This window comes from Carlito syrichta, unplaced genomic scaffold (assembly GCF_000164805.1).
Source record: "Carlito syrichta isolate Samal-C Ts95f unplaced genomic scaffold, Tarsius_syrichta-2.0.1 Scaffold316420, whole genome shotgun sequence".
Lineage (NCBI taxonomy): Eukaryota > Metazoa > Chordata > Mammalia > Primates > Tarsiidae > Carlito > Carlito syrichta.
The window spans coordinates 457,384-468,363 of NW_007260516.1; the positions used below are offsets into that span (position 1 = coordinate 457,384).

General features: G+C 43.9%; 1 protein-coding gene across 1 annotated transcript in view; it reads right to left on the minus strand.

Moving 5' to 3' along the window:
• The window catches only part of TRPM6 (transient receptor potential cation channel subfamily M member 6), a 156,527-nt gene that overhangs the window by 143,807 nt on the left and 1,740 nt on the right, over positions 1-10,980 (minus strand). The window lies entirely within an intron of this gene.

A 10,980-nucleotide genomic window follows, 5' to 3' on the forward strand; every position in this document is an offset into this window, starting at 1 on the left:
TTTTTTCCCTCCATTACATCTGAGCTGCTTCTTTTATGTCAGGGACCAACATCGTTTTGCTAATGTGGAGGGGATGGGCCAGCATAGCCCTGAATTTTCTCCTTCTGGGCAAAATTTTGTGGAGGTAAACCACCCCACCCCGAAAAATGTAAGGGTGTATTTTTTTGTTTAAGGCAAACTTGGATTTAAAGCTACTCCTCAGCCTTTCAAGCTTTATGCACCTGCTTAAGAGATTTTTCAGGATATAAGTTATTAAGGCAATACGAACTTTTCCCTATTGGAATACTATCAACCTTACCCACTAAAACTGGGTTGCCCATTTGCTCCCTTCATTAAGACCTAAATTGGGACAGTCCCATCTGTAATTATATAAATCATATGTGAAACAGGGCTACTTCCACAGCCATGTCTTGCTAAATAACAGTTACAATATGTCAAAGGCCATTAAAAGGAGATTCCTCAGACACTTTTTATGCCCTCTATTGAAATGGTCACACAAAATAGGAGGGTTCTGCTTACAAATTGACGCTTCTCATCTCCGTTAGGTCTGACAAATAACCAACAATATACTGATACTCTTTTAAAAAATGAAGGAAGGGGAATGCCTATACAAAGATTGATGTGTAGCACTGCCACTCATAGGGTTCGTCCAATTCATGCCCGCCCCTAAGGTGGCGTGTATGCCTTCCTCCAGCACCCACACCACACCCTCTGAGTACACCAGCTCAAATTCAAGTACTCCAATACATCTTTCAGATTTCCATATGGAGAGGCCCCGTAGAGCAAGGAGGCCAACAATCTAGGAGGTTCAGAGGCAGTCTCCGCCAGGGGCGGGGGGGTACTGACAGCTTGACTAAATCCTGTCAACACAGTCCCTCCCACACACATGGATGCAGGTCGTGTTGGCATCCACGGGGACACCGTGAGTATCTAAGGACAGGGGAAAGTGGGGGAATACTCCCCTTCCTTCGATCCCACTCATGCTGGCGTGTCGATCAGAGAGAAGAAAAGTAAGGGATGCTTTCCTTTTGCCTCTCTCTCATTTCAGATGGGCAACAGGCCATCTGCATTAACAGTTTGCACTCCTCCAGAGAGCATCCTGTCCCACCGGGACTCCTTTGATCCTCAAACACTAAAAAAAAATATATATATATATGAGGCCAAGCGTGATGCCTCACGCTTATAATCCTAGCACTTTGGAGGCCAAGGTGAGAGGATTGCCTGAGCAACCAGACAAGTTCACGAGTTCGAGTCCAGCCTGGGCAATTTGGCAAGACCTTGTCTCTACATCAAAAAATTAGCCAGGTGTGGTGACACATGCCTGTGGTTCCAGCTACTTGGAAGGCCGAGGCAGAAGGATTGCCTGAGCCCAGCAGGTCAAGGCTGCAGTGGCTATGATCGTGCCACTGCACTCCAGCCTGGGTGACAGAGTGAGACTCCGACTCAAAAAAAAGATAAAAAACTAGAGTGACTGATCATTTCCCATCCACGTGGTGTGTTCACTCTAAAAGCGTTTTATACCAAACCATTACAAACAAAAAACGATCAAAAATTTCATAGTCAATTAAAAAAAAAAAAAAACTTTAAAGTTTTTTTCTCAGTCGAGGCCTAAAAAAACCAAAAAAACAGCGTGCCAATATGGAGGGCTGCAAAACCAGAGAGCCAAAAAAGGCATCTCAATTGACAGTCACCATTAGCAGCAAAACTTCAACGGACCATCAAAACCTGGTAAAAATAAACCTGCTAAGGGGATGGTGAAGGGTGCAGGAAGCGACCAGAGGGGCGGCTCCCCAAATAGCATGGTGAGGACACACCAGACAACAAAGGCCCTGGGTCCCGGCTTCTGTGAGCACAATTCCCCGCGCGCGAATTTCAAACCTTCCCGCGCGCCAATTTCAAACCTGCAAGCCTCCAATCCTTGGCCAGCTTTGTTATGTGTCCAATAGGACTATAACACGGCATCGGCCCCACCCTACTCCCATGCAGCTCCTCCAATAGGAACATAGCACGGCCCCTTCCGGCCCCTGTCAGGCTCATAAATACAGCCCTCTCCCGCAACCCGCAACTCTCTCTTTCCCGTTACAGAGTCTCTCTGTAACAGTCCCCTTTAATAAATCTCTTGGTCCTGGCCGGGTGTGGAGTCATTACTGGCACCCAAATTCTTTTAGATGGTGTCTGTTGCCATGGGTACAATCTGTGTGGGCATTAAAAGCCTAGTTTTCCCCAAAGAGGCCTAAATCTCCAGGACCTTGTCCACCACACAGGTCAAAAGATCTTTGGAAAGCAGGTAGGCCCTCTTCTAAAAAAAGAAAACACCTAGATCAAAAATGATGACCACCAAAGAAGCCTGGAAATCAGCTAAAGTATTTGTCATAGCTTTCCACCACCCCATCAACCCCCATGTAAATATTAGGGCATCGAAACTCAAATTACTTTCTTTTTTTTTCTTTTTTTTTTTTTTTGAGTTGGAGTCTCACTCTGTCGCCCAGACTGCTCCGGGCCACCGCAGCCTCGACCCGCTGGGCTCCGGCGATCCTTCCGCCTCAGCCTTCCAAGTAGCTGGAACTACAAGCGCGCACTGCCACACCCAGCTAATTTTTTTGATTTATTGTAGAGATGCAGTCTCGTCAAGTTGCCCAGGCAGGTCTCGAACCTGGGGGCTCAGGCAATCCACTCACATCAACCTCTCAAAGTGCTGGGATTACAGGCTGAGCCACTGAGCCCAGCCTCAAATTACTTTCTTAATTAACACAGGTGCCAGTTTGGTCCTGGCCGTCCATGTTGGAATACAAATAGACTCAAAGTACTAAGGACAATTAAAAATATAAACGTAGGTTATATAAAAAGATTTTTTTAAAGCCAAAAGAGATATATATAAAGACAGTCGATATAAAAATATATTTTTGGTTAAAAAAAAAGGACATGAAAAACAAAAGATAATTATGTATAGGAAAACCTATAATAAAATGGCTTTGTATAGCCAGGCTCAGTGGCTCAGCCTGTAATCCCAGCACTTTGGGAGGCTGAGGTGAGAGGACTGCCTGAGCCCGTGGGCTCGAGACCTGCCTGGGTAACTTAGCGAGACCTCATCTCTACAATAAATCAAAAAAAAATTAGCCAGGCGTGGTAGCACACGCCTGTAGTTCCAGCTGCTTGAAAGGCTGAGGCGGAAGGATTGCCAGAGCCCAGCAGGTGGAGGCTGCGGTGACCAGGAGCAGCCACTGTACTCCAGTCTGGGCGACAGTGAGACTCCAACTCAAAAAAAAAAAAAAAAAAGGCTTTGTAATTAAAGAAAGAAAAATATAAAACAAAAATAGTGGGTTCATAGATGTCAAAAAAGATATGTATATGTTGTAAAATAGTATATAAAACCCAGGAGACTTAGTACTGATGAAGGCTCTTCCTTCTCTCCCCTTTTTTAGGCCCAAATTGGAAAAGACCCTACACTGTTCTCTCCACCCTGTTAGTGAAGGTTGCCAAGATAAACTCTTAGATTCATCACACAAAAGTAAAGCCTTGGAGTCCTGAGGACATCATCTCTACCAGTCCAAATGGACCTACGGACTACTGCTGTAAAAAAGTTTGAGACCTCACATTAAAGTCATTAAAAAGGCTGGGCACAGTAGCTCACACCTATAATCTCAGCACTTTTGGGAGGCCGAGGTGAGAGGACTGTCTGAGCCCACAGGTTCGAGACTAGCCTGGGCAACTTGATGAGACCTCATCTCTACAATAAATCAAAAACTCACCCAGGCATGATGGCACATGCCTGTAATTCCTGCTACTTGGAAGGCTGAGGCAGAAGGATAACCTGAGTCCAGCAGGTCAAGGCTGCGGTGTCCGTGAGTGTGCCACTGCACTCCAGCCTGGGAGACAGAATGAGACTCCAACTCAAAAAAAAGGAAAAAAGGCCATTGCCAGGCCATTGCAGTCATTGTGGCCATTGCGGCCGTGGCCTTGCTAAGCTGTGGTGTGTCCATGTGCTCTTTGAGCTATGGCCAAGACATGCTTTCTTAAGCTTTGGCCCCCTCCCTTCCCTTGGGGAGGTGAATCTCCTCTTTCTCTCTCTCTCACCAATTTACTTTCTAAATAAACTATGTTTTCTAATCTAAAAAAAAAAATCATAAAAAGATAAGTGACATCCTTCCCTTAACACGAAAAGTTTTAAACGCCCATAAATACTCTTTTATAATTCTGCCAATAATTGCTGCCATTATATTCATTTTATCTTACACTGTACATTTTTTTTTCCCCTGAGTCAGTCTCATTCTGTCACCCAGGCTGGAGTGCAGTGGTCCGAACCTGCTGTGCTCAGATGATCCATCTCCCTCAGCCGTCCAAATAGCTGGAATTACAGGCATGTGCCACCATGCCTGGCTAATTTTTTGATTTATTGCAGAGGTGAGGTCACACCATGTTGTCCAGGCTAGTCTCGAACCCATGGGCTCAGGCAATCTTCTCACCTCAGCCTCCCAAAGTGCTGGGATTATAAGTATGAGCCACCACGGCCTGGCTTGTAAGACATTTTTGTAAAAAAAACAAAAACCCAGACTGCAACACCCCATGTCCCTTCCTCCTTCCCTAATTTAATAAACACTACTTTCAATAAATTCTTACATATTTTCCTCTCTAGTCTTACTCTTTACCCCTCTAACAATCCTCTTAACTCCATCAAAAAACTACTCTCAGTAATTGCTGGCCTTCAGCTACAAAGAGATCTATGCAATTTCTCTCCTGACCTTATCCGTCAATACTCCTTTCTAGTATGTATTCTGCTTTGGAAAGTCTTACATCTACCTAAAGAATTACATCATAAAGTTTAACAGCCCTCAACATTGGTCCCTTACTTTCACAACAATAGCCTCTATACACACCACATTTTCATTTACTTTATCCTTTAATAGCTGGATTCCCGTCATCAATCTCACACACCAATCTCTAAACAACACGAACATATCCAATTGCTGGATTTACATATCAACCCAAACACAATGCTACACAATCATCCCACTAAACCTCACTGCCTGGACCCAAACATAAATATACGTCTCAAATGTCTAACAAAACCTGTGATAAAACCCATTACTGACTTTGGAAAGCTAAAAAAATTAGTTCGGAGACGTTCTCCACAATTTACCAAACATGCTGCATGCCTTTACTTCCAAACATACCTCTCAAAATGGCAACATATTAAAACCTATCTCCTGAGACTTTTGCCTTTCTACCCCAAAAGTATTTTTCTTATGTGACACGTCTTTCTATCTCTGCCTACCTGCTAACTGGTCAGACAACTATACCCTAATATACCAAACACCAAATATCAGTATCCTACCTAATAATCAAACCCTCCAAGTCTCTTTATTAGCTCCAGCCTCTTTATCTCTAACTGTTGGGAGCCAGCCATGGAGGCCTGCCTACTGACAAAGTCCAGGGGGCTGAAGACTCCGGGTCACAAAGCAGACCTGGGCAGCTGAGACCCTTGCTTCTTCTACTTTTATTATTGGTGCAGCCAAAAAGTTCTGTACAGTCTGAGGATGGAAAGTAAAATTCCACTCGTGCCTCCACTACCCCTTGCCTTTACTTCCCTTTGTTAAGGAGGCTTGTAATTCTGGTGACTTGAGCCCGAGAGACCTTTTATTTATTTATTTATTTATTTTTTTGAGTTGGAGTCTCACTCTGTCGCCCAGACTGGAGTGCAGTGGCCGCTTTCGGCCACCGCAGCCTCGACCTAGTGGGCTCCGGCAATCCTTCCGCCTCAGCCTTCCGAATAGCCGGAATTACAGGCGCGCACTACCACGCCCGGCTAATTTTTTGATTTTATTGTAGAGATGAGGTCTTGCTGCCCAGGCGGGTCTCGAACCCGCAAGCTCAGGCAATCCACTCACCTCAGCCTCCCAAAGGCACGGGATTACAGGCTGAGCCACCGAGGCCTTTTATTTTACAAACATTAAAGTTCATTCTCCCTGGCAGGAAATAATTAATGCAGATTGTAAACACCAGGTGTGAAGTTAGGGTAAACTAGTCAGGTCAACTTGCAGCTAAGAAACCTTGGAAATGTTGCTTTACCCCAGCTAGTTGCAAATTGCTGTGTGAAGGTCACAGGTGTGACTTGTTAATCTATGTGATAATTATAGTGCTTGGAGCTTGGTAGTGATTTATAATGTAGTAGTTATAGGAATAAGTAGGTTTTGTATGGACATTAAGAAATGGTAATCATTTAAAAAGTTAGAAGTTTATAAAATTTATAGTTTAGTATGATAATGTTTTAAGATCAAAACAGGATGAACAAAGATACATCGCCTGTCCAGTCTATTCAACTGTAACTGATTGCCTTGAAAACAAAAAATGTAGGGTATAAAAGGAGTTGGAAAAGACAATAAATCGGCATTTGTCCTGCTTGCAGCAGAGTCAGTGTCCCAAGTTTTTTCTCCTGTGCCTGCGCTGTCCCTCTTTCAGTAAACCCTGACCGCTGGAGCTAGACTCTGGCATCTAACCAGTTCCAAAAGAGCAATTCAACTCATATCCTGTTGACAAAAATAGACATTTCATCCGCCATAGACACAGAGATGACAGACATTACTACATCCACCACATATTACCAACAGATATCTACAATCCTCTCTAACACCATAAAAGATATATATACATCCATAACCAGTCTCCAAAGACAAATAAACTCATTAACTAAAGTAGTACTTCAAAACAAACAGACAAAAAACACTTGACCTATTAACTGTCAAAAAGGAAAAACATGTCTATACCTTCAAAAAGAGTGTTGCTTTTTTGTTAACAAATCAGACATACTTCAAGATACAGCTCACAAACTTTGAAAAAAACAACAAAACTCACAAGACTGGCCAGGCTCAGTGGCTCATGCCTATAATCCCAGCTCTTTGAGAGGCCAAAGTGAGAGAATTGCCTGAACAAACAGGTTCAAGATCAGCCCAGGCAACTTGGCAGGACCGCATCTCAACAATAAATCAAAAAATGAGCCGGGTGTGGAGACGCATGCCTGTAGTTCCAGCTACTTGGAAGGCTGAAGCAGAAGGATCACCTGAACCCAGCAGGTCGAGGTTGCGGTGGCCATGAGTGTGCCACTGCACTCCAGCCTGGACGACAGAGTATGGCTCCAACTCAAAAAAAAAACCTCATATGACAAACTACTAATTCATGGTGGTCCAAATTAACACTCTTCCCTTCAATAACAGGGCTATTACCTTTTTTAGGGCCCCTAATGACAATCTTCCTGGCATTGCTTTTTGGACTCTGTATATTAAACCTCCTGTAAAATTTGTTTCTTCTTGCTTAAAATCCGTCAAACTTCAATTGGTGATACAGACAAAACCCCACATGACAAAACCTTTCCTCCAAGGTCCATTAGACAGCTCTCTGGAGGATCCCTGATTGCCACTTTTATACAATGCCCTCTCACAGCTTAAAAAAGCCAGAGAGGTCATCGCCCCTTTCCCCTAATAGCAGTTGGGGATACCATTCCAAAGGTGGGAGTGAGAGAGGATATAGTCAAGAGCTGGTTAGGCGGACAGAGAGGGAGGGTCTTGAGGAAACTTAACACCTTCAAAAACGTCCCCTACACCACACCCATTATACCACTGTTGGCTGGAAATGTGGTTAGTGTGGTTAAGAATGCCCTTTCAGCCGGGCTCGGCGGCTCAGCTGTAATCCCGCACCTTGGGAGGCCAAGGTGAGTGGACTGCCTGAGCCCGCGGGTTCAAGACCCGCCTGGGCAACTTAGCGAGACTTCGTCTCTACAATAAATCAAGAAAAATTAGCCAGACATGGTAGTGCATGCCTGTAGTTCCAGCTACTTGGAAGACTGAGGCAGAAGGATCGCTGGAGCCCAGCAGGTCGAGGTTGAGGTGACCTGGAGCAGCCACTGCACTCCAGTCTGGGCAATAGAGTGAGACTCCAACTCAAAACAAAAAAAAGAATACCCTTTCAACTCAGAGTATACTGCTAAAAGGGACTTTTTTGCTGCTTAAACACAGGTGCATTAGCTTAATTAAGTGTCCTGACTTGACTTTAGCTTATTATACTATCATTAACATAACATTAGCATGGAGGTTTTACCAACACCCCCCCCTCCAGTGGGCTTTTCTATGGTACTTATGGGTAATATTCAAGATGGAGTAACTTTGGTCTAGAGCCCGCATGCGCAATAAAAGTTGGGTCTCAGAAAGTAAGGGGCCGGTGAGATATAAGATATAAATAAGAGACACACCTCCCCAAAAAGATAAAACACACACACACACACACACACACACACACACACACACACACACACACACCCCCTTCCTAACACCAGGCAACCCATTTCGGGCCCCCTCTTCTAGAGAGAACTTTGTTACTTAATAAACTTCTTTCACTCATTCTTTTGATGTCCCCGTTCCTTAATCTTCTTGGTTGTGGGACAAAAACCCAAGGTTGCTGGTTTAAGCTGACAGTGGAGTTCAAAACTTCTACAACAATTATACTGTGGCAGCTATGATCTAATTAATAAAACATTGAGTTTGGAACTAAAACACCTAGATTTAAACTTCATTGATTTAATGTTTCCTCTAAGCCCCACTTTTCACATCTGAAAACAATATCTGCCTCATTAGGTTATTAAAACAATTACCTGAGATAATGTATGTAATGTGTCTTACAATACCTGGTAAATACAGTGTATTATAATAATGGTAGCTATTATTGTTATTATTAAGCTATGAGGACAACGTAGACTTCTTGAGACGCAAGTAAGAATATATATATAATATAATATTAAAACAATAAAGCACCATCATCAAGAGACAGTTGGTATAAGTATAATTATTACCTTTATTTAGCCCAGCGTAATGCCTCATGCCTGTAATCCCAACACTTTGAGAGGCTAGGGTGAGAGAATTGCTTGAGCTCAGGAGTTCGAGACCAGCCTGGGCAACATAACAAGACTTTGTCTACAAAAAATAAAGAAAACTGGCCAGGCACAGTGGCTCAGCCTGTAATCCCAGCACTTTGGGAGGCCGAGGCAAGAGGATTGCCTAACCCCAGGGGTTCAAGACCAGCCTGGGCAACCTGGTAAGACCTTGTCTCTACAGAAAAAGCACACAAAATTAGCCAGGCATGGTGGTGTGTGTCTGTAGTTCCAGCTACCTGGAAGGCTGAGGTGGAAGGATCTCCTGAGCCCAGCAGGTCAAGGTTGTGGGGGCCGTGAGTGTGCCACTGCACTCCAGCCTGGGTAACAGAGTGAGACTCCAACTCAAAAAATAAATAAGTAAATAAAATTAAATCAAATTTTTTTTGAGAAATTAGATCTTACTAGGATCTAAGAAAAAGTCTGGTTGGAGTGAGACTCCAACTCAAAACTAAACAAATAAATAATAAAAAATTTAAAGATTAGCCAGGTGTGGTATCAAATGCCAGTAGTCCCAGTTACGTGGGAGGCTGAGGCAGAAGGATCGCCTGAGCCCAGGAGGTCGAGACTGCAGTGAGCCATGATCGTGCCCGGGTGTGGTAGCGTGCACCTGTAGTTCCAGCTACTTGGAAGGCTGAGGCGGAAGGATCACCAGAGCCCAGTAGATTGAGGCTGCAGTGGCCGGGAGCGGCCGGGAGTGGCCACTGCACTCCAGTCTGGGTGACAGAGTGAGACTCTAAAAAAAAAAAAAAAAAATCAGCCAAGCCCTGTGACTCACACCTGTAATCCCAACATTGTGGGAGATGGAGGCGAGATGATTGCCTGAGCCCACGGGTTCAAGACCAGCCTGAGCAGCATGGAGAGACATCATCTGTACAATAAATCAAAAAATCACCCAGGCATGGTGCCACATGTCTGTGGTTCCAGCTACTTGGAAGGCTAAGGCGGAAGAATTGCCTGAGCCCAGTATGTCAAAGCTGCGGTGGCCGTGAGTATGCCATTCATTGCACTCCAGCCTGGGTGAGAGTGGATTTCAACTCAAAAAAAAATTATTATCCATATCAATCTTTCTCTTTGTATGATTCAGAATAAGCTTATGAATTTGGGGGTTAGCTTTATGATCATCAAAGATTAAATTTTTGGTTGTGAAGTAATATTAGTAGAGAACTCTAGCTAAAATAATGAAAGAAAAGGTAGTGTTCATAGAATAAAGTTCACCCTGAGTTATTCTTTTTCTCTTTTTCTTTCTTTCTTTTTTTTTTTTTAAGTGACTGTATATTGCTCTGTTACCCAGGCTGGAGTGCAGTAACACATAGCTCACTACAGTCTCGATTCCCTGGGCTCAAGCAATCCTCCTGCCTCAGCCTATGGGATTACTGCACCTGGCCTAAATTATTCAGAAATTGATATTCAGGGCTTTCACTTCTTCCTGTCCCAACTTTTGGGAATGGTTTTTCTCAGAAGCTTTACCTCAAAAACAAGTTGAAGATAAGAAGAAAAAAGATGTTATCAAGTCTGTCAGATCAATAAGAGAGAAACTGTTTTTGATACCCAAAATAGTGAATATAGGCCAGTCGCAGTGGCTCAAGCCTGTAATCCCAGCACTCCAAAAAAATTCAGATTAACTATCCAGGCATGGTGGTGAATGCCTGTAGTCCCAACTACTCATGAGGCCAAGGAGGGAGGATTGCTTGAGCCTAGAAGTTCAAGACTGCAGTAAGCTGTGATCGTGCCACTGCACTTCAGTATGGGTTACAGAGCAAGAACCCAACTCAAAAAAATAAAAATAAAATAGTGAATTACTACCCTTTTCCTGTATACTGTAATGAAGAAAACTGAAGAAAATCTACAAGTTTGAGAATCTGATCTAGGTTCTGGTGACTCATGCCTGTAATCCCAGCACTCTGATTTCTTAAGGGCTGGAGTTTGAGACAGTCTGGGCAACATAGTAAGGCCTGGACTCAAAAAAAAAGGGCCGGGCTCGGTGGCTCAACCTGTAATCCCAGCACTTTGGGAGGCCGAGGTGAGTGGATTGCCTGAGCCCGCGGGTTCGAGACCCGCCTAGG